Source organism: Triturus cristatus, chromosome 6 (assembly GCF_964204655.1).
Source record: "Triturus cristatus chromosome 6, aTriCri1.1, whole genome shotgun sequence".
NCBI lineage: Eukaryota > Metazoa > Chordata > Amphibia > Caudata > Salamandridae > Triturus > Triturus cristatus.
In genome coordinates, this window is record NC_140589.1 from 1,916,022,092 (window position 1) to 1,916,044,221 (window position 22,130).

Consider the following 22,130-nt stretch of genomic DNA (forward strand, 5'->3'; position numbering starts at 1 on the left):
CCAGTGTAAACATCAGAAAAAAAGAGGGGCAACATAAGTGCAGATCCTACTCTCCTACACAGCTTTACCTCTGCACCGCCCCCACCTGCTCCCCAGATCACCCTCTGCCCCTCTGCCCCCTGAGGTCACACACAGCTTTACCTCTGCACCGCCTCCACCTGCTCCCCAGATCACCCTCTGCCCCTCTGCACCATGAGGTCACACACAGCTTTATCTCTGCACCACCCTTCCTTCTCCCCAGATCACCCTCCGCCCCTTTGCACCCTGAGTTCACACACAGCTTTACATCTGTGCCTCCCCTCCTTCTCCCCAGATCACCCTCTGCACCCTGAGGTCACACACAGCTTTACATCTGCACCGCCCCTCCTGCTCCCCAGATCACCCTCTGCCCCTCTCCACCCTGAGGTCACGCACAGCTTTACCTCTGCACCCTGAGGTCACACACAGCTTTACCTCTGCACCACCCCTCCTGCTCGCCAGATCGCTGTCTGCCCCTCTCCACCCTGAGGTCACACACAGCTTTATCTCAGCACCACCCCACCTGGTCCCCAGATCACCCTCTCCACCCTGAGGCCACACACAGCATTACCTCTTCATCACCCCTCTTGCTCCCCCGATCACCCCCTGCCCCTATCTACCCTGAGGTCACACACAGCTTTACCTCTGCACCACCCCACCTGCTCCCAAGATCACCCTCTCCACCCTGAGGTCACACACAGCTTTACCTCTGCACCACCCCTCCTGCTCCCCTGATCACCCTCTGCCCCTCTCCATCCTGAGGTCACACAGAGCTTAACCTCTGCGCCGCCCCCTCCTGCTCCCAAGATCACCTTCTGCCCCTCCCCACCCTGAGGTCACACACAGCGTTACCTCTGCATCGCCCCCACATGCTCCCCAGATCCATCTCTGCCCCCCTCCACCCTGAGGTCACACACAGCTCTCTTCATCACCCCTCCTGTTCCCCAGATCACCCTCTGCCTCTCTCCACCCTGAGGTCACACACAGCTTTACCTCTGCACCGCCCCTCCTGCTCCCCAGATCACCCTCTGCCCCTCTCCCCCCTGGGGTCACACACAGCTTTATCTCTGCACCACCCCCACCTGCTCCCCAGATCACCCACTGCCCCTCTTCCCCCTGAGGTCACACACAGCTTTACCTCTTTACCACCCCTCCTGCTCCCCAGATTACCCTCTGTCCATCTTCCCCCTGAGGTCACACACAGCTTTACCTCTTCACCACCCCTCCTGCTCCCCTGATCACCCTCTGCCCCTCTTCCCCTTGAGGTCACACACAGCTTTACCTCTGCACCGCCCCTCCTGCTCCCCAGATCACTCTCTGCCCCTCTCCACCCCGAGGTCACACACAGCTTTACCTCTTCACCACCCCTCCTACTCCCCAGATCACCCTCTGCTTCTCTCCATCCTGAGGTGACACACAGCTTTACATCTGCACCGCCCCCTCCTGCCCCCAGATCACCCTCTGCCCCTCTCCACTCTGAGGTCACACACAGCTTTACCTCTGCACCACCCCACCTGCTCCCCAGATCACCCTCTCCACCCTGAGGTCAAACACAGCTTTACCTCTACACCACCCCTCCTGATCCCCTGATCACCCTCTGCCCCTCTCCACCCTGAGGTCACACACAGCTTTACCTCTGCACCGCCACTTCCTGCTCCCCAGATCACCCTCTGCCCCTCTCCACCGTGAGGTCACACAGTACTTTAGCCATGCACCGCCCATCCTGCTCCCCAGATCACCCTCTGCCCCTCTCCACCATGAGGTCACTCACAGCTTTACCTGAACACCGACACCTACTGCTCCCCCGATCACCCTGCCCCTCTCCACCCTGAGGTCACACCCAGCTTTACCTCTGCACCGCCCCCTCCTGCTCCCAAGATCACCTTCTGCCCCTCTGCACCCTGAGGTCACACACAGCTTTCCCTCCGCACCGCCCCCTCCTGCTCCCCAGATCTCCCTCTGCACCCGAAGGTCACACACAGCGTTACCTCTGCACCGCTCCTCCTACTCCCCAGATTACCCTCTGCCCCTCTGCACGCTGAGGTCACACACAGCTTTACCTCTGCACCGCCCGCTCCTGCTCCCCAGATCACCCACTGCCCCTCTCCACCCTGACGTCACACACGGCTTTACCTCAGCACCATCCCTTCTGCTCCCAGATCACCCTCTACCCCTCTCCACCCTGACGTCACACACAGTTTTACATGTGCACCGCCCCCACCTGCTCCCCAGATCACCCTCTGCCCCTCTCCACCCTGAGGTCACACACAGCTTTACCTCTGCAACGCCCCCACCTGCTCCAGAGATCACCCTCTGCACCTCTCCACCCTGAGGTCACACACAGCTTTACCTCTGCAACGCCCCCACCTGCTCCAGAGATCACCCTCTGCACCTCTCCACCATGAGGTCACACACAGCTTTACCTCTGCAACGCCCCCACCTGCTCCAGAGATTACCCTCTGCACCTCTCCACCCTGAGGTCACACACAGCTTTACCTCTGCAACGGCCCCACCTGCTCCAGAGATCACCCTCTGCCCCTCTCCACCCTGAAGTCACACACAGCTTTACCTCTGCATCACCCCTCCTGCTCCCCAGATCACCCTCTGCCCCTCTGCACCCTGAGGTCACACACAGCTTTACCTCTGCACCGCCTCCACCTGCACCAACATCACCCTCTGCCCCTCTCCACCCTGAGGTCACACACAGCTTTACCTCTGCACCGCCCCACCTGCTCCCCAGATCAACCTCTGCCCCTCTGCACCCTGAAGTCAAACACAGCTTTACCTTTGCACCACCCCCGACTGCTCCCCATATCACCCTCTGCCCCTCTGCACCCTGAGGTCACACACAGCTTTACCTCAGCACCACCCTTCCTTCTCCCCAGATCACCCTCTGCCCCTCTGCACCCTGAGATCACACACAGCTTTACCTCTGCACCGCCCCTCCTGCTACCCAGATCACCCTCTGCCCCTCTACACCCTGAGGTCACACACAGCTTGTAAGAAGGTGGAATCTGACTGCATGGTTGCCCCCTCCATTTTCTGTTGTTTGGATGGTTTTTGACTAGTCTGGCGGGGATCCTGCAATCCAGGACCCCAGCCTATCTGCTTACTCCTTTAAACAACATGGAGTACATATTAGGTGCACTAGTGATTGGATACTGTGGTACCTTATGAGTCCCTAGTATATGGTACCTTAGGTACCAAGGGCATAGGTACTTTACAGGCCTACCAGGGGCTGAAGCAATTGTTATGCCACCCCTGGGAAGCAGACTAAATCTGACACCACAGGTCTGCTACTTCAGCCTGGGTGAGGTGGTGCTAGCTCTCCTCACTGAGATATAGGTTCACTATATCTCTCCGGCACCCACATTTAAACCTATCAGTCACCCCTAAGGCAGGCCCTATCAATCCTGAGGGCAGGGTGCTTGGTTTACATATGAGGGGGTGCCTCTGCCTGAGCAGGGCCCCTCTGCAGCTCTCAGAGTCCATTCTCTGGAGCTGTGTGTGAATGCGGTCAAAAAATATACTCTTAAGTGCATTATAACCTCGCTGTAAATGCTAAGTTTCGAATGGCTGCATCAAAACATGTAGTGTTTGGTGTCAAACGCTTTGGAATCATACCCCCACAGCAGTAACTGGTGTGGGAGTATGACCCCCCCCCCCTTCTAGAGGGATAGACATGTACCTACTGTGGAAACGCAGTAGAATCCTGAAGAGCCCTGGCATCACAAAATGGATGCCACCAGGCACTGGGCTGCCCTCCTGCTGATGACTGAAACTCGCAGTGGAGGAAGCCCAACAATAGGTATCTTGTCACAGGGAGGTGTGACCACCTCCCAGACAGGGTTGAGTGTATTGGGGCTGGGTGGGTGCATTCCCAGAGTGCCTTGAAGTCCTGCACTGGGGGAGCAGTAGGCTCCTCTGTGCATACACCAGTTCAAACCGGCTCAGGGGCTACCTGCCCCTGCTCTGGTACGAAACTGGACAAAGAAAAGTGGGTGTAGCCACCCACTCCCATGACCCTCCCATAAGTGGGGTCATAGAGCTAGTCCCTCCCTTCCTTCCAGTATAAGTTAGGGAACCCTTGCCATTGCAAACTAGATACCCCTGGACGACGGTCAGAAGACGAATCCCGGAGCTTCGACGTTCCATTACCTCTGGAAGACGGAAGAATCCCCCTTATCGAGTCAAGGAGTGACTCCCCTGCTTGGCAGGCACCAAAAACTGCAATCAACGGTCGCAAACTCCATCGCTCCCGACAGAGCCCGAAGTCCCTGCAGCCCAGGAAGAGGATTTCCTGACTTTTCCAAGGCCATCATGAGTCCCCAGCAACGCTGAGGCAAGTGGACCCCACGAGTGACGAGGATCCGCAATCCCTGGGTACCGTGCACTATTTTCGAGTGCAACCCCTTCACGACGTTCTATGAACCTGTGCTTTGGGCCACGTGTGCTCCAAGCCTCTAGCAGGAATCTCTCTGAAAATCAGAGGCCTACCCCGTCCCGAGTGACCGTGGGCCCCTGTTGAGTGGATCCTCCTGAGGCGTCTTCGCGATCCCTTGCCGGTTGGCTTGTGGGTCCCCTGAAGACTTTTCTACAATTTCAAAGAGCTCTCCTGGTTGCTTCAGGCCTGCCCTGACTTACCCTCGCTGGGTGAGTCTCTCAGACCTTGCTGGTCTGCACCGCTTACTTTTTATCCTTTCCCCAAGACTTGCTGTTACCAAGGCTTGTTGGCTCCAATCTGGTCACCGACACCGCAGTAAGCTGCAGACTTCGTGGGACACGCAGAATCCAGCTCCTGGTCATCGTTGACACTTCCTGGACCTCGTGGCTGAAGAGTCAAGGCACCCGTGAACTACCTGAAATCACCCGACGACTGTGGGCATCCACCTTGCTGGCCCCGGGTCACTGCCAAGTGACTTTGAACATTGTCCCCTCTGCTTTCAGGTCTTCCTTCTTCAGAATCCAGGCTTGGATTCCATCTGACACTTTTTCTGTCTTCACAAGCTGCAAGTCTTCATTGGCTCCCATTGAAAACGACGCCGCAACCTGACCCGACACCAAAAGACACCTATATACCCGGCTTCCCTGGGTGATGGAACACCAGCACCACGGTGCTCCTGTGGGTGTTGGCTCTATAACTACCTACCCTGGAAGTAACTTGCATGTAGACTCTCCCGAAGTATCCTTAAACGCTTAATTTCCAACTGCGACTTGCACTATTGAAGTCAACGGGCATTAGCGGCTGTGTTAACACACTGCATGCGTCCCCCGTGGGTCCTTTACTTACCTACCTTGGGTGGTTTTGTGAGGCCACAATGCTTCTAAAGGCCCTAGGCCTTGTCCCTTTGGAAGTCATTAACTTTAAGTCTTTTTTTTAGTATATGGTCTGGTACGCCCCTCGGGCCCCAGCCATATTTGTGCTTAATTTATTGTGAAACGTTGATTTGTGCATATGTTCCTGACTTCTAATCTCATAAAGATATTTGTAGAGAGTTGTTTAGTAATAAATACATATATTTGATATATATACCTGTGTGGTGTCCTTTCATTTGGTAATTCAAGAGATAATGTGGTAAAACAAGCTGCTTTACATTCCTCCAAGACTTAGCCTGAAGTTTGCTCTCCACAGCTACCACTAGGATAGCTATCTTTAAAGGTTGTCTTAAACCTATCTACCATAAGAGTCGAATGGTACTGGTGCAAGGTGTCCACTTTAACTAGTGAACAGCATATGCCAGGCCAACTTCTCACATAGCTTTACCTCTGCACTACCCCACCTGCTCCCCAGATCACCCCTGCCCCTCTTCACCCTGAGGTCACACACAGCTTTACCTCTGCACCGCCCCCACCTGCTCCCCAGATCACCCCTGCCCCTCTCCACCTTGAGGTCACACACAGCTTTACCTCTGCACCGCCCCCTCCTGTTCCCCAGATCACCCTCTGCACCCTGAGGTCACACACAGCTTTACCTCTGCACTGCCCTTTCCTGCCCCCGAGACCACCCTCTGCCCCTCTCCACCCTGAGGTCACACACAGCTTTACCTCTGCACCAGTCCTGCTCCCCAGATCACACTCTGCACCTCTCCACCCTGAGGTCACACACAGCTTTACCTTTGCACCACACTAACCTGCTCCCCAGATCACCCTCTGCCCCTCTCCACCCTGAGGTCACACACAGCTTTACCTATGCAACGCCCCCACCTGCTCCAGAGATCACCCTATGCACCTCTCCACCTTGAGGTCACACACAGCTTTACCTCTGCACCGCCCCCTCCTGTTCCCCAGATCACCCTCTGCACCCTGAGGTCACACACAGCTGTACCTCTGCACTGCCCTTTCCTGCCCCCGAGACCACCCTCTGCCCCTCTCCACCCTGAGGTCACACACAGCTTTACCTCTGCACCAGTCCTGCTCCCGAGATCACTCTCTGCACCTCTCCACCCTGAGGTCACACACAGCTTTACCTTTGCACCACACTAACCTGCTCCCCAGATCACCCTCTGCCCCTCTCCACCCTGAGGTCACACACAGCTTTACCTATGCAACGCCCCCACCTGCTCCCCAGATCACCCCCTGCCCCTCTACACCCTGATGTCACACACAGCTTTACCTCTGCACCACCCCTCCTGCTCCCCAGATCACCCTCTGCACCCTGAGGTCAAACACAGCTTTACCTCTGCACCACCCGCTCCTGCTCCCCAGATCACCCTCTGCACCCTGAGGTCACACACAGCTTTACCTCTGCACCGCCCCCTCCTGTTCCCCAGATCACACTCTGCACCTCTCCACCCTGAGGCCACACACAGCTTTACCTTTGCACCACACTAACCTGCTCCCCAGATCACCCTCTGCCCCTCTCCACCCTGAGGTCACACACAGCTTTACCTATGCAACGCCCCCACCTGCTTCCCAGATCACCCCCTGCCCCTCTACACCCTGATGTCACACACAGCTTTACCTCTGCACCACCCCTCCTGCTCCCCAGATCACCCTCTGCACCCTGAGGTCAAACACAGCTTTACCTCTGCACCGCCCGCTCCTGCTCCCCAGATCACCCTCTGCCCCTCTTCCCCCTGAGGTCACACACAGCTTTACCTCTGCACCGCCCCCTCCTGTCCCTCAACTTTATCATTTCTATTTAACGCCTTCAAGGTAAACATTGACTCTCTACAAAAGTCTAGTCCAGGACTCACTAGTGCACGTGAAATGCCATAAAACACAAACAGTGATATTGCCTGTACTTACCACTGTTGAAACAACAAAGTAGTTGTAGCTCTAAAGTGCTGGGCAGCCGTTGGTTTCTTCACTGAGGGTTAAGACGGGTGTCACTACTCAAAAAGTCCCCCCCTCTTCAGCTCAGTTTCTCACTAACCCAGGACGGTTGCTCAACCAGTCGTTTTCAACAATGAAGTTTCTTTCGGGGCCGCAGTTGATATCGAGATGCACCATGGATCGTTTGGTCCGGGAAGACTTCCTCAGGTTCTTCAGGTGATATGGCTTGGCCTCTCTCTGTATCCAGGATGTCTCGATGGTCGATCAGGGCAGCAGGTTCCACCAGAGGAGACGGCACCTTCTTGCAGTGGGTAGAATGCACCCAGTTCCTCCTGTTCGTCACTCGGACTGCAGTTCTCGTCCCCAGGAGGACTTGCTCTGGGCCGCGCCACCTAGGTTCCAAGCTGCTCGATCTCTGGAAGGACTGGATCATCACATGATCGCCGGGCTGTAGTTCATGGCCTTCACCTTTCGACTTGTCAGGAAGAGCTTCTCGAACCTGTTGATGAATAGAAATCAAGCTGTCAGTCAACTGTGATAGGTAGTCACTCATCAAGACACAAGCTACATCATGTATGGGGTGTGGCTTAGGAATTCTCCAAATATTCATAGACCTTCCAAATACCACCTCACACAATTTAAGACCAGATTGTGAATGTGGTACTGATCTAATGGACAACAATGCCAAGGGTAGTTCGTCGGGCCTTTTCAAGGATGTGGAAGCCTGAATCTTAGCTAGCTTAAGCTTGAGGGTAGCATTGTATCGCTCAACTAGCCCGGCTGATTGTGGATGGAAGGCAGCATGAAACTTCTGCTGAATCCCTAATCCTTTTAGGACATACTTACCAACTTGCCCAATAAAATGGGGTCCGTTATCACTCCACAAAAGTTTGCAAACACCAAATCTGGGAAATAATTCTTTTAGAAGTACCTTTGCTGTAGTAAGAGCTGTATTATCTTTCGTAGGGTACGACTCTATCCACTTACTGAAGGTACATACCACTACTAGGACATATTTCAGATTATTACAGCGTTCAAGCTGTATGTAATCCATTTGCAAAATTTCAAAAGGTGCAGTTGATGTAGCAAACCCTCCTGTAGGAGTTTGTGTCCCTTTTCCAGGATTGTTCTGGAGACAAATCAAGCAGGACTGCACTATCTTTATAGCTGTGCCTGCAATTTCTCGATGGTCCCAAACTTGTGTAAGCAATTTCGTTATCGAGGAGGCTCCAACATGTGCCGGCCCATGTGCCATATGAATCATAGGTTGTAAATAGGCTGTGGGCAGTTTCCACTTGGTCATGTCTTTATTGCTCCAACCGCCCTCATCATCCAATGTTCCTCCTTAGACCATGCTCAAGTTCTTTTGTAGAAGCAGATCTCTGCATGTCTAGCACTTCCTGCCTGGCATCATGCCAACGTAAAGCCTGTGACTTCACTATGTTGTACTTCGTTGCATTGCAGTCTCACGGGCTGTGTGATCCGCGAAGGCATTACCTTGTCCTATTTTATCATTCACTTTCTTGTGTGCGCTACACTTAACAATCGCTATTTTCTTCGGGTGTGTCAAGGCAGTCAGAAGATCGTGTACAATTTCTCCATGCATTATTTGCATCCCATGGGATGTAAGAAAGCCTCTTTCCTTCCAGAGTAACCCAAAATCGTGAGACACTCCAAAAGCATAGCGGCTATCAGTATAGATGTTCACAGACAAGTCAGTACTAAGTTCATACGCTCTCGTCAAAGCTATTAGCTCAGCTGCCTGAGCTGACTTCTGTGGGATACGAGCTGTCTCAACTATCGTCTGAAGTGTTGTGATTGCATATGCAGCTGATGTTGTGCCATCTGGTAATTTCAAACAAGACCCATCCACCCACAGTTCCCCATTACATTTGAGAGGGGCGTATCTTGCAAGTCGACACGACCCTTTGTCTGTTCCTCAGTAAGAAATATACAATCATGAGGCTCTTGTGACTGGGGCTGAGTTGTTGGAGATGGCAACAGAGTAGCTGGGTTCAGGGTTGAACATCTTTTCAAGGTGATATGAGGGGCCAAAAGTGTCAATTCATATCCTGTCAACCTAGCACTAGTTAAGTGCAGCGTTTTAGTTTGGTTCAAAAGAGTATCAACTGCATGGGGTACTAACACAAACAGTCCATGTGACAAGACTATCCCTTCATTTTGACGTATGGGCACAGCTGCCGCTGCGACAGAACGGAAACACCCAGGCAATGCACGAGCAACTGGATCGAGAACAGCTGAAAAATATGCACAAGGACGCTGCTTGTCACCGTGTGACTGTACTAAAACTGAAAGTGCACAACCATCTCTCTCATGTACATAGAGTGTAAAAGCCTTAGTGTAATCTGGAGTGCCTAATACTGGTGCAGAACAAAGAGCTTGACGCAACTGGTGGAAAGCATTCTGGCATTCAGTCGTCCATGGAAGGGGCATTGGAGTATCTTCAGTCGGAAAATCCAATAGAGGTTTACCAATGTGTGAGAAGGCTGCTATCCATTGCCTACAAAAAGAAGTAAGACCAATGAATGCACGAACATCTTTCTGAGTACGGGGTACTGGCATGTCTAAAATAGCTTGAATGCAGTCTGGTGTAAGTGCACGTCCCTCCTTGGACAGGAGGTGATCTAAATAGGTAACCTGCTGTCTACAATACTGCAATTTCTTCCGCGAAACTTTGTGATGGTGTGATGCAAGAAATGAAAGCAATGACAGTGTTCCTTCTTCACACTGTTCAGGCGTATCAACTGCCAACAAGATGTCATCAACATATTGTAGGAGAGCCACCCCAGTCAGCACAGGGAAAGAATCAAGCTGTCTTTTCAACGCTTGGCTGTAAATACTAGGACTCTCTGTATACCCTTGGGGAACTCTACAGAATCTAAAGGATCGATTATTCAAAGTGAAGCCGAACAAATATCGACTGTCAGGATGAATAGGGATTGAGAAGAAAGCATTCTTCAAATCAATCACAGTAAATGTAGTAGCAGTTGGAGGAACCAAGGTAAGGAGTGTCGTGATGTCAGAGACTAACAGGTATTGGGGCACTACAATCTTGTTAACCTCTCGCAAATCAATAATAAACCTGTAGATTTTAGTATCAGTGTCTTTCTTTAGAATGGGAAGGATAGGGCTATTGCAAATATTGTAAGGGACTTCTTCCACAACCCCCAATTCAATCAGATCATGAACAATACGTATTAGTGCCTCTTCACCTTCTTGAGAAATGTTGTATTGAGGCAATCGAGGTAATGAAGTACCCTCCTTCACCCGAATATGCACTGGTGGAATAACAATTTGCCCCACATGTAGCCCACAGAATACTAGGGAGGGATGCCAAAACAATATCCTCTCTAATGAGACAGGACTTCTCAACCACAGGATAGTTTTCATTCAAAATAACACGCACACCATCTGGGGAACAACGTATCGTAGCCCTAAAATACTTGAGCATATCAAGACCCACAATATTGTCTGGTGTGTTAGGGGAAAGCAAAAATGGACATGGAGCAGTAAATGTATCAACATGAAATGCAAGTGGCTGTGACAGTGGGCTAAGGGAAGGTGTCCCATCGAAACCTATCGATGTAATGTTTAAGCCAGACAGGGGAGCTTTGGAACCAATTGTTTAGACAGTGCACTACGAGTAGCTCCTGTGTCGACCAGAAACCGATCAGTAGAACCCAAAACATGTGCTGTAACATAGGGACCCTTATGATCTACTGGGACTTCAACTGATTCCTTACCCCATCCTAGGCATTCCTATGCATAAGCAGAATCCTTCAAATCAGTAGATAAATAATCAGACATTTGATATTGGTTTCGTCTATCAAAAGTGTTAGAGGAATTCTGAGTATGCTCAACAGTTTCATACCTGGCGCGATTATCCATGCCTCCCCTATGTCCTGAATATCCCAAGCGGCTCCTTATTTGCCCCCGTCCACGCTGATACTGCTGAGCACGCAATTCTTGACAGTCAAAAGCCCAATGTCCAATCTTCTTACAATAAGCGCACTGATCACAAGACAGAGTAGGCCGAGCATAAGAGGGTGTGCTGGGCAATACGACGCACGTCCGCTGCTGCCACCCCCTCTATAGGATGGACCATAAGCGAGAGCTAACATAACCTTTGTTTTCAACTCTTTCTTTTTTTATCCTCATTGCCCTTAGCTTCCAATTCCTGACGTTCATAATACTGAGCCATAGTCAAAAGAGAGACTGGGGAAGACGTGGTCCATGAACTTTTGCTGGCCTTTAGGCGACTAGCTATTCCTGGCAATATGTTGTGCGACAAATTTATCGACAAACAGATGCCTGCCTGTGTCATCTGTCAATGACTGGCCACTAAAGTCGTGGAATGTCTCCTCAAAACGTGTAAAGAAGTCAGAGACCGATTCATCTGCCTTTTGCTTGCAGGATGCTCACACAGTCCAATCTATCTTTTTAGGAGGAATTAGAGTTTTCAATTTAATTAGTATAGCCTTTGGAAGGTCTAAAATGTCTTGTTTTGGTCTCTGTGCGGGTTCCCTTTCTGTATCTATCCTCTCTAGTACCTTCCAAACATCCCCAAAAGTTGGATGTATGACGTTACAACGCACACTTTTACAACGCATGCACTTACAACGCATTTTTTACAACGCATAATCCATTACAACGCATGACTTTACAACGCAGTACACTACAACGCATTTTTAAAAAATACCTTTACAACGCATTACCATTACAACGCATACTACCTTTACAACGCATACCATTACAACGCATAATATTAAATTACATTTAAGGTAAGTATTAGATAGTATAGGGGTAAAAATTACTATTCTAACTCCAGGGGGTGCAACAGTAAGGTAAGTGTTGGATAGTGTAGGGGTAAAAATTACTATTCTAACTCCAGGGGGTGCAACAGTAGGGTAAGTGTTGGATAGTGTAGGGGTAAAAATTACTATTCTAACTCCAGGGGGTGCAACAGTAGGGTAAGTGTTGGATAGTGTAGGGGTAAAAATTACTATTCTAACTCCAGGGGGTGCATCAGTAGGGTAAGTGTTGGATAGTATAGGGGTAAAAATTACTATTCTAACTCCAGGGGGTGCATCAGTAGGGTAAGTGTTGGATAGTATAGGGGTAAAAATTACTATTCTAACTCCAGGGGGTGCATCAGTAGGGTAAGTGTTGGATAGTATAGGGGTAAAAATTACTATTCTAACTCCAGGGGGTGCATCAGTAGGGTAAGTGTTGGATAGTATAGGGGTAAAAATTACTATTCTAACTCCAGGGGGTGCATCAGTAGGGTAAGTGTTGGATAGTATAGGGGTAAAAATTACTATTCTAACTCCAGGGGGTGCATCAGTAGGGTAAGTGTTGGATAGTATAGGGGTAAAAATTACTATTCTAACTCCAGGGGGTGCATCAGTAGGGTAAGTGTTGGATAGTATAGGGGTAAAAATTACTATTCTAACTCCAGGGGGTGCATCAGTAGGGTAAGTGTTGGATAGTATAGGGGTAAAAATTACTATTCTGACTCCAGGGGGTGCAACATTAGGGTAAGTGTTGGATAGTGTAGGGGTAAAAATTACTATTCTAACTCCAGGGGGTGCATCAGTAGGGTAAGTGTTGGATAGTATAGTGTAATATTATGCGTTGTAATGGTATGCGTTGTAATGGTAGTATGCGTTGTAATGGAATGCGTTGTAAAGGTAGTTTTTAAAAATGCGTTGTAGTGTCATGCGTTGTAATGTCATGCGTTGTAATGGATTATGCGTTGTAAAAAATGCGTTGTAATGGTAGTGCGTTGTAAAAGTTGCGTTGTAAAGGTTGTTCCCCCCAAAAGTTGCATGCTCATCGACTTTACGAATAGACCTCCACATATCAGTGGGTATAATAAGCCCAAAAAACATATCAATATCAGACAAAGTCATGGTACAAGAACTAATGGCTCCTTCAACTTCTTCATAGAAAGCGGCCGGATTTTTCCATACCATTTTTAATATACATGTCCCTATTTGGTGTCCCCTCAGGGGGAGCCGGCTTATTCCGCTCTAGTTCCATATTGGTACCTCCAAGAAAGCAACACATTCTATGAAGTGTGCTAAGAACAGGCATGCCAAGAATATTGCAGCATATACAATATTATTCGCAAAGTGGCACTTAACGCAATATGTGCCGTTCAAGTTTTAAAAAAGTTAGTGAGAAATCTCCTCATTACCTGTCTATATAAATTGCAATTTATATATATCCAAGCAAGTTCCAAGATATTGGCCAATTACATACAAGAAGTGTCGCATCAAACGACCTTGAATTTGAATTGAATTTGAAAGGGCACTTGTATAGCGCATGGCTACCCGGAGGCCTCCCAGCGCTGAGCATGACTAATCAGATGGAACTGAGGTGACTTAGGGGAACAGAATAGTTTTTAATTGTCTTCAAAAGACTAGATGGTTGGGTTCCCTCCGGAGCTGGAGTGGCAATGCGTTCCATAGTTTGGCAGCATTAAGAGAAAAAAGACGACCACCACTTCTGTCCCTCTTAACTCTAGGGACCGCCACCAAGTGGAGGTCATCCGACCGGAGTTTCCTGTTAGCTTTATATGGACAAATCATGGGTAGAAATAATGGAGGTCCTTTCCCTTGAAAGGACTTTTGAATAATACAGAGGGCTTTAAAATGTACCCTTTCCTTCACCGGCAGGAGTGGAAATGTGTAGAGTGGGGGCAGTTTGAGTCTCTTCTGCGCAGAATGCTTCTCCCAAGGGTGTTTTTTGTCAGAGAGGTGAATTATGCACACATTGACAGTTTCAGGGCAGGCTTCGGACATTGGAATCACTTAAAATATATGGAGGCTTTAAATTCTGCTATTTCTGACAAGAACCGTTTGTGCTTCCCATGCCGACCCCCACATCCCAATCCCCAATATGTTTTTGTCATATTTAACAACAAGAAAAAGGTCCCTCCTGTGTCCCCTGTGTCTATTATTGCCTTCAGTCTTTTCCCATATACACCATATTCATCAGCTCTCTTACTTACTCCCAATAATGCTGAGACCTTTTAAGTGCAAAGATATCTATCCTTTTATTAAAAACACTAACTTTGTTCTTCAATAAAATGGCATAAAAGCAATATAAAAAATTCATTACATAAAAATATCATCACAATGGGGTTTGTGAAGCAGCATAACATATAAACAGATCACTCACATCTTCTTACTGTATTACTTCAATATTATCCTTTAACACTGCTTTGCTGCGTTATCTCAGTGGAACGTCATTATTTTCATACAATACTCAAATGAATATTCTCCTCCCTAAGCAACACATATAGGTCGCCCATAAAGACTTAAATAAACACAGTTTGCAGTTTACCACTAATATTCCTAAAAAAGAAACAATAAACGAGTTATGCTTTAGTCATATGCCCAGTGAGATCTGGAAGAGTCGGGCCCCCATCACATCCTGCAGGGGCCCCATCATTTTGTGGTACGGCACTGGGGGTATACCGTGATATCTGCATGCAATAAGACGTGACAACAAGTTATCTTTCTCCTTACTTCATTTTTACTTCCTTTCCTCCACGTCTTGTTGTCACTTAGCGCCCCAAGGCATATTTAGGACTTCTGCACGCTATACTAGGACATCTTATGACGTATCATCACATTGTCCCTTCTCCCCAGGAACTTTTATAAATTGTTTGCTTTCTCTCAACCTGCGTCCACCTTTTTCCAGCACGTTTTGACACGGCTGTATAGTCATATAAGCGCTATACAAGGGCGTGGCATGCTCTGTGGTGGGAGAAAGTTAAACAATAAAGAACATTCTGAGTGTAGTGATGGTAAATGATTTGAAACACACCTCTTCAAAGTGGCAGATGCTGGCATGTGGGTCTCAGTACAGAACAAGCATTTGCAATGCAATAGTTCACGTATTTGCGAGACCTTTTTGCTATTGGCATTGTAAATGACAATTCCTTTATTTATGTTTTGAAAACCTGCAAGCAGTGCATAAACATGCACTTTGTACTTATAGTTGTTGCTTACAAAAAGCAAGGCTGGCAGTAACTGCACCTCTTTTTCTGCCCCTTGGCTTTTCGTAAGCAACAACTATATGTTGTGCGTGTTTACGCATCGCTTGAGGTTTTTGAAACACATAAGTAAAAGGCATTGTCATTTACAATGCCAATAGCTCAAACACTCAGAAATGCATGACCTATTGCATTGCAAATGTTTTTTGACTATTGCAACGACTATCTCTCCCATAGGCTATCATTGGAGCTGCCTTTTAACATCTTACAAGTGTAACCTTCAATTCGGAAGAGATGGAGATTTGGAGTTTGTGTTCCCTGAACTCAGAATTTAAAAATACATCTTGGCCCCGTGGCCATTCCCCTCCGAACCGTGGCAGCCCCCGTGGTGGGCCAGGCCTTGATGGGGATATTCTCACGCATGGGGTTGCCTCGCGAGGTCGTGAGTGATCGCGGCACTAACTTTATCTCAAAGTACATGGGGTCCTTATGGCAACAATGCGGGGTAACGTACAAGTTCACCACCCCATACCACCCCCAAGGCAACAGTCTAGTGGAACGGTTTAACCGGGCCCTGAAGGGGATGATCATGGGCCTCGGAGAGCCCCTCCGTCGCAGATGGGACGTTCTCCTCCCCTGCCTCCTGTTCGCCTACCGGGAAGTCCCCCAAAAATCCCTGGGAGTTCCGGGAGCTCGCCGAAGCAAATCTCGAGGCTAGCCAGGAGGAGATGAAGCGCTGGTACGACCAGAATGCCACTCCGGTCGAGATTCAGCCGGGTCAACAGGTCTGGGTGATGGCCCCGGTGAAACCCTGCGCCCTCCAAGACAAATGGACTGGGTCCTTCAAGGTCGTAGAGCGGAAGAGTCAAGTCACTTATTTAGTTGACGTCCAGTCCCCGTGGAACCCCCTCCGGGTCCTCCACGTGAACCGCCTCAAACCTCACTTCATGAGGACGGAGTTGAGTTTGCTCCTAGCCACCGACGATGGGGCCGAGGAGGACACCGAGGCCCTCCCGGACCTCCTGTGTGCTAAGGAAAAAGATGGCTCCATTGAGGGAGTGAGACTTTCCTCCTCCCTCACCCCCCAACAATACGACGATTGCCGCCAGCTATTGGGGCAATTTGCAGACCTTTTTTCCCTCACCCCCAAGGTCACCGACTGGTGTGTCCACGACTTGGATACCGGAGACAGCCCGCCCATACGGCACAGAGCCTACCGCGTCCCTGACAGGGTCCGGACCTGCATCCAGGCCGAGGTAGCTAAGATGCTAGCTCTAGGAGTGGTCGAACCTTCCGACAGTCCATGGGCCAGCCCCTTGGTACTGGTCCCGAAAGCAGCAGCCCTGGTGTCGCCCCCGAACTAAGGTTCTGTGTGGACTACCGGGGGCTCAATGCGGTCACCCGGGCCGACGCTCACCCCATTCCCCGCGCAGACGAGCTCATTGACCGCCTCAGGGCTGCTCGCTACCTCAGCACCTTCGACTTGACTTGCGGGTACTGGCAAATTGCGCTCACCGAGGAAGCCAAGGAGCGGTCCACCTTCTCCACCCCGGATGGGCACTACCGCTTTCAAATCATGCCCTTTGGAATGAAAAACGCCCCGGCCACCTTCCAGCGGCTGGTCAACAGGGTCCTGGCCGGGCTAGAAGAGTTCAGCGCCTCATACCTAGACGACATTGCGGTGTTCAGCTCTCAATGGTCCGAACACCTCCAACACCTCCGACAGGTACTGCTGGCCCTGCGCCGAGCAGGCCTAACCGTCAAAGCTAGCAAATGCCAAATTGGACAAAGCTCGGTGGTTTACCTGGGACACCAGGTAGGGAGCGGGCAGGTCGCCCCCTCCAGCCCAAGATCGACGCCATCTTAGCCTGGAAACCCCTACGACCGAAACAGAAGTCCGGGCCTTTTTAGGCCTCACCGGCTACTACCGGAGGTTCATTAAAAACTATGGCAGCCTAGTGGGGCCCCTCACAGAGCTCACCTTCAAGAAGCAGCCGAAGAGAGTGCAGTGGACTCCCCCTTGCCAAGAGGCATTCGACGCCTTAAAAGCCGCGATGTGTACCGCCTCCGTGCTCCAAGCCCCCGACTATTCCAAGGAATTTGTAGTTCAGACGGACGCCTCAGAGCACGGCATCGGGGCTGTCCTCATACAATTCAACGAGAAAGGCCTAGACCAGCCCGTAGCCTTCATCAGCCGAAGGTTACTACCTCGGGAACAACGGTGGAGCACCATTGAAAGGGAGGCCTTCGCAGTAGTTTGGGCCCAAAGAAGCTACGACCTTACTTGTTCGGAACCCACTTCCGAGTCCAAACAGATCATCGACCCTTACGGTGGCTGATGCAAATGAGAGGAGAGAACCCCAAACTGCTGTGATGGTCAATCTCCCTCCAGGGGATGGACTTCACCATAGAACATCGCCTAGGTACTGACCACGCCAACGCTGACGGCCTGTCCCGATTCTTCCGCCTCAGCGAGGAGAACCCCCAAGAGGATGGGTAGTTCTCCCCGACTTTCAGCTGGGGGGGACACGTGTGGGACCCGGCCTCGTGGCGTGGGCCTCCCCGACCATCAGCATCCCAGCCCAACCCCTGCACCACCCTTGACCCCTGGAGATCGCAGACCTCCGGCCACCATGTCCCCGATGGCCGGCCCGGGGCCCCAGCAAAACCTAGACACTGAACGCGCATGCCCGGCCGAAGGAGAGAGAACCCCCCAAGCAAGACAGGGAGGAGTAGTCTCTGTCACACCTCTGACCTCCTCCCAGAAGAGGGTTTTGATCACCCACCGGGCCCCCGGGGAGCTGGCTCCTCACATGCTGGGTGTCTGGAGTCCGTCCCGGTCCAACTTGAAAAGATCAAAGAGCCGAGCGGCAGCAAATCCCAACACGCCGCCCCCAGGCACCCAGACCCCTCTCTGCAAGGACTCCGGACTTCAAAGAGAAGAAGGCTTATAACAAGGGGTGCTGAGGGGACTGAAGGGCAGAGAAGACCTGGACCTAAGAGAGCCCTGCTGACCTGGTCGCGGCTCGACAAATCTGAAAAGAAGGATGCTACCCGACCCTTGGAAAGTGGATGAGCCCTGCTGACGACGTCGCGGCTCCCTGGAACACTGAGAACATCTGAGCCCTGCTGACGACGTCGCGGCTCCCCAGAACACTGAAAACGCCTGAGCCCTGCTGAGAGACTCGCGGCTCCCCTAACCCCAAAGACCGGTTGAGCCTGCCGAGTGGAACGCAGCTCCCCCGTATCCCCCGGCTCGAGGATTGAGAGCTGTGCGACGGATAGACGACATAGACCCTGAACCTAAAGACTGTCCCGCTACCCCATCCCCCCTATCCAGAAACCACTAACGTTTGTTGTATTGACCAAAAGCTACCTCACAGATCATAAAGATCCACAGAATCACTAGATAAAGAACTCCGTTCTATTGAAACCTCCTGTGTGGAGTCTCTTTGTCAAGGAGTGCAACCTCAGCGCGTGCGATCCTAGGTCCGAGACCCTTCCCGGAAAGGGCCTCTCCGCCAGCACTCGGCATAGTTCCGGGAGAGGTGGGTCATGGGGCGGCCAGGAACGTGTTCTGTAACCCCCCTGAGATTGCCCCTTCCAACACTGGTTAATTTAATTCCAATGCAATAAACATTGGCACATATGTTTCCTTCCCTCTACCTATCCTAAACGCAGATTGGATTAGAGATTGGCTTGTTAAACCAACACACGCCTGGTGAAGCTGCCCTGCTCCTGTGTTGGTATGCGAACCAATGAGGTATGGATGGCACTTTAAAATGTGAACCAATGAGGTATGGATGGCACTTTAAAATGCGAACCAATGAGGTATGGATGGCACTTTAAAATCGTTGTTTCTGGAAGATAAAAATGGCTCAAAGGCAACGCAGTCCAGTTGGTGCGGTTCATTGAAAAATGCCTGCCACAATGTAGGGATAGCGCAACCTTGGAGTCCCCACCATATAGTGACTTCCAAAGCATTTTGAGGAGGGAGGCGAGGCTTCTGTCTTTTAAACAGGACCTCTTAATGTTTAATTGTTGCAAAATGATTGACCTGGTCGGGAGCTGTTTTACAAAACCAGGATTCCCATCATACCCGTTCCATTTAGATCGACTTTAAAAACAGATTACTTGAGCCCTTTTGATGTCAGCAAGGCTGGGCAGAGCTGAATAAATGTTACCACTATCAACTCATGCATCTTGTGGAAAGTTAATTCAAATGAACTGTCTCATTTTCTCTGCATCTCCCCAGCCCTAAAACAACACAATGTGTCTTTTTAAAACTAGCTTTGCTTAAACTCTGTGTGAGAACTTCCAAAGAGGCTAATAAAATATGTATTAACTGCAATGACGAATGGCTACTGCAGGGCCGGCTTTAGGGCAGTGCAACCAGTCTGGCCACACTGGGTGCTGACCTCTGGAGGGGGGCGCTGACCTGGGTGGGGGGGGCTGACTTTAGTAATGACTTATGATTGGTGAGATGAGGGGAACTTTAGCCCGGTGGTAGTGAGAGAATCTGAGGAGGCAGTCGTGGGGTGTGGGGCCGCCAAAAATGATTGTTGCAGCGGGCGTCACCAGCGCTGAAGCCGGCCCTGGGCTACAGTCGCACATTGTACAGTTGATGGTAGCCGCCCAGAAAAAATCAGCTGCCTTGGCCCTTGACACAACAAGATTTGCATTCTGCATCACACATAGAAAGAGGAATATGCCTCTTAGGATTGTTTTTGTGCAGTAAGGTGCCCGTTCGTTTACAAAAACAATCCTGCATGCAGCACAGGCATCCTTGCTCCATGGTGCAAGGGTGCCTGCGTTGGCATTATGCTGGTAGGCATCCTTGCGCCATGGTGCAAGGGTGCCTGCATTGGCGTTATGCTGGTAAAAGGGCACCGGTGCAGTAGAAAATGCAGGAATGTGCCATATTACCTTAAATACGGCGGATTCCTGCCCTTTCCATGTCACGCAGTACAGCACAACAAAGTGTCCCTCCACCCCTCGCACTCACCTGCACCTCTCGTACATAGTTCAGTGTGTGATCGGCAACTCTGAGGCATGTAACCTGGCACAAGTGCAGAAAGAGTGGCCCTGCAGACTTCATTGAGACAGTGCAGTGTGCACAGATCCTGCCAACCGGATATATCTATTTGATGAAGCCAGAAGGTGCATCTTTGCCGTCTAGGATCTACCTGATAGTATGCGGCGGTGCACAGAGACCTTCTTTGGAAGCTTGGCCGCTCCACAGCGTCATTGTGGTGTAAGAAGTTACATTCCAACTTTCTTTCAACTTTCTTGATTCCCTGAGGTTCCACCCTCAAACTCACATCATTGTGGTTTTACAAATGGACTGTTTTGCCCTCCCTGACGAGAAGTCTTAAGTTCTCCTAGTTCCTTCTCTCTCCAGATCATCTTCGTTCATGGTCTTCTTGCGAAGGATGAAGTCTCGGTCTCATTTGTCAAGCTGTCTGTCATGACTGATCCCTCCTTCCTTGCGATACCGCGGGCGAACAAAGACCCACACTTCTGGTCACACCTTGGTGCCACTTCACCAAGACATCACTCAGATGCTTTCTCCAGCATGGGTGCCAAGTCTGTGCGTTACAGGCTCCCATGAGGCTGAACCTCAGTCTGCGCCACACTTCTGGTCACACCTTGGTGCCCCTTCACCAAGACCATCACTCAGATGCTTTCTCCAGTATGGGTGCCAAGACTGTGCGTTAGAGGCTCCCATCATTTGCAGGGCTGAACCTCAGTCTGCGCTACTTGCAACCTTGCACATTGTTGCGCATGTGCAGTTCATCATTTGCCAGGGCCCAGCACCAGCACTCATTTTTAAGGGCTAGGGCACTTTTGTGGACAGTGTTGTTATCAATGAGGTATTTCAGGTCTCATTAGGGATGTTATCAATGCAGCCATTGAACATGTCATGAATGATGTAGCATGTGAGGTTAGAAGCCGTGCATGGCAAGGGCACGAGTTATAGTGACTTTAGGGTACATGTTATAGTTACTTGAAATAGCTACAACTGGAGAATTTCAGTGGTTTTGTTACTTTAAAAAAATTGCTGAGTAAGCCTTGTAGGAGTAACATTCTGCGGGTAAGATTCACGACTCTCCTTATCCATGCTACAGATCCTATTGGAGAAACAGTACAACTGTTCCCCTAAAACGCATCCATTTGTTTTTTTTCTGTTCAGAATTTGGGTTCCCTCGCCGCATTTTACTGAATAAAATATAAAAAGGCACATATACCTTCAAAGAGGCATGAACACTTTGCTCCAACTAAGGTGACACAACAGTACAAGCTCATTTAGGTAAACTTATCAAAATATTATGGATCAAATTTGAAGCCAGGAATCAGCCTCATTAGAAACATTAACTTTATGTTTATGATATGTCACAGTGACTGGGAGTCAGGGGCTCAGAGATTGGTGGACATGACGGACTAAAGACTGAGGAACATGAACTGGACATAAGAATTGGTATTTCATTTATGCCGGATACTTTTGCTTTTAATTAATTTTACTATTTTATTGTCAGACTTATATAATGATTAATTAATTACATACAAAATAAAAATACTAGTATGTTTTAACTTACATTTTCACCTAGCTATAAAGTCCCTTTAAACTTTGTTTTTGTCAGGGAATTTCTATGTTTTTTTTTTAATGTAAACTAAGATGTCCATCACTGAGCATGATGTGGGATTGTGCCCAAGCCCCTTTTTCATTAATGTTGTTGGACATGAGATCCCACGGGGGCCGCGCTGGGTCTTGTGGTAGATCCACGCAATCCCAAAAAACTCTTTTTTTAAT

The 22,130-nt window shown here is 49.9% G+C and overlaps 1 protein-coding gene across 1 annotated transcript in view; it reads right to left on the bottom strand.

The window, feature by feature from the left end:
• LOC146822448 (uncharacterized) overlaps positions 1-22,130 on the bottom strand; it is a 126,793-nt gene that overhangs the window by 87,512 nt on the left and 17,151 nt on the right. The window contains 1 exon segment of the mRNA XM_085613555.1: positions 7,267-7,792. The gene's annotated coding sequence lies outside the window, so the exon portion shown is untranslated.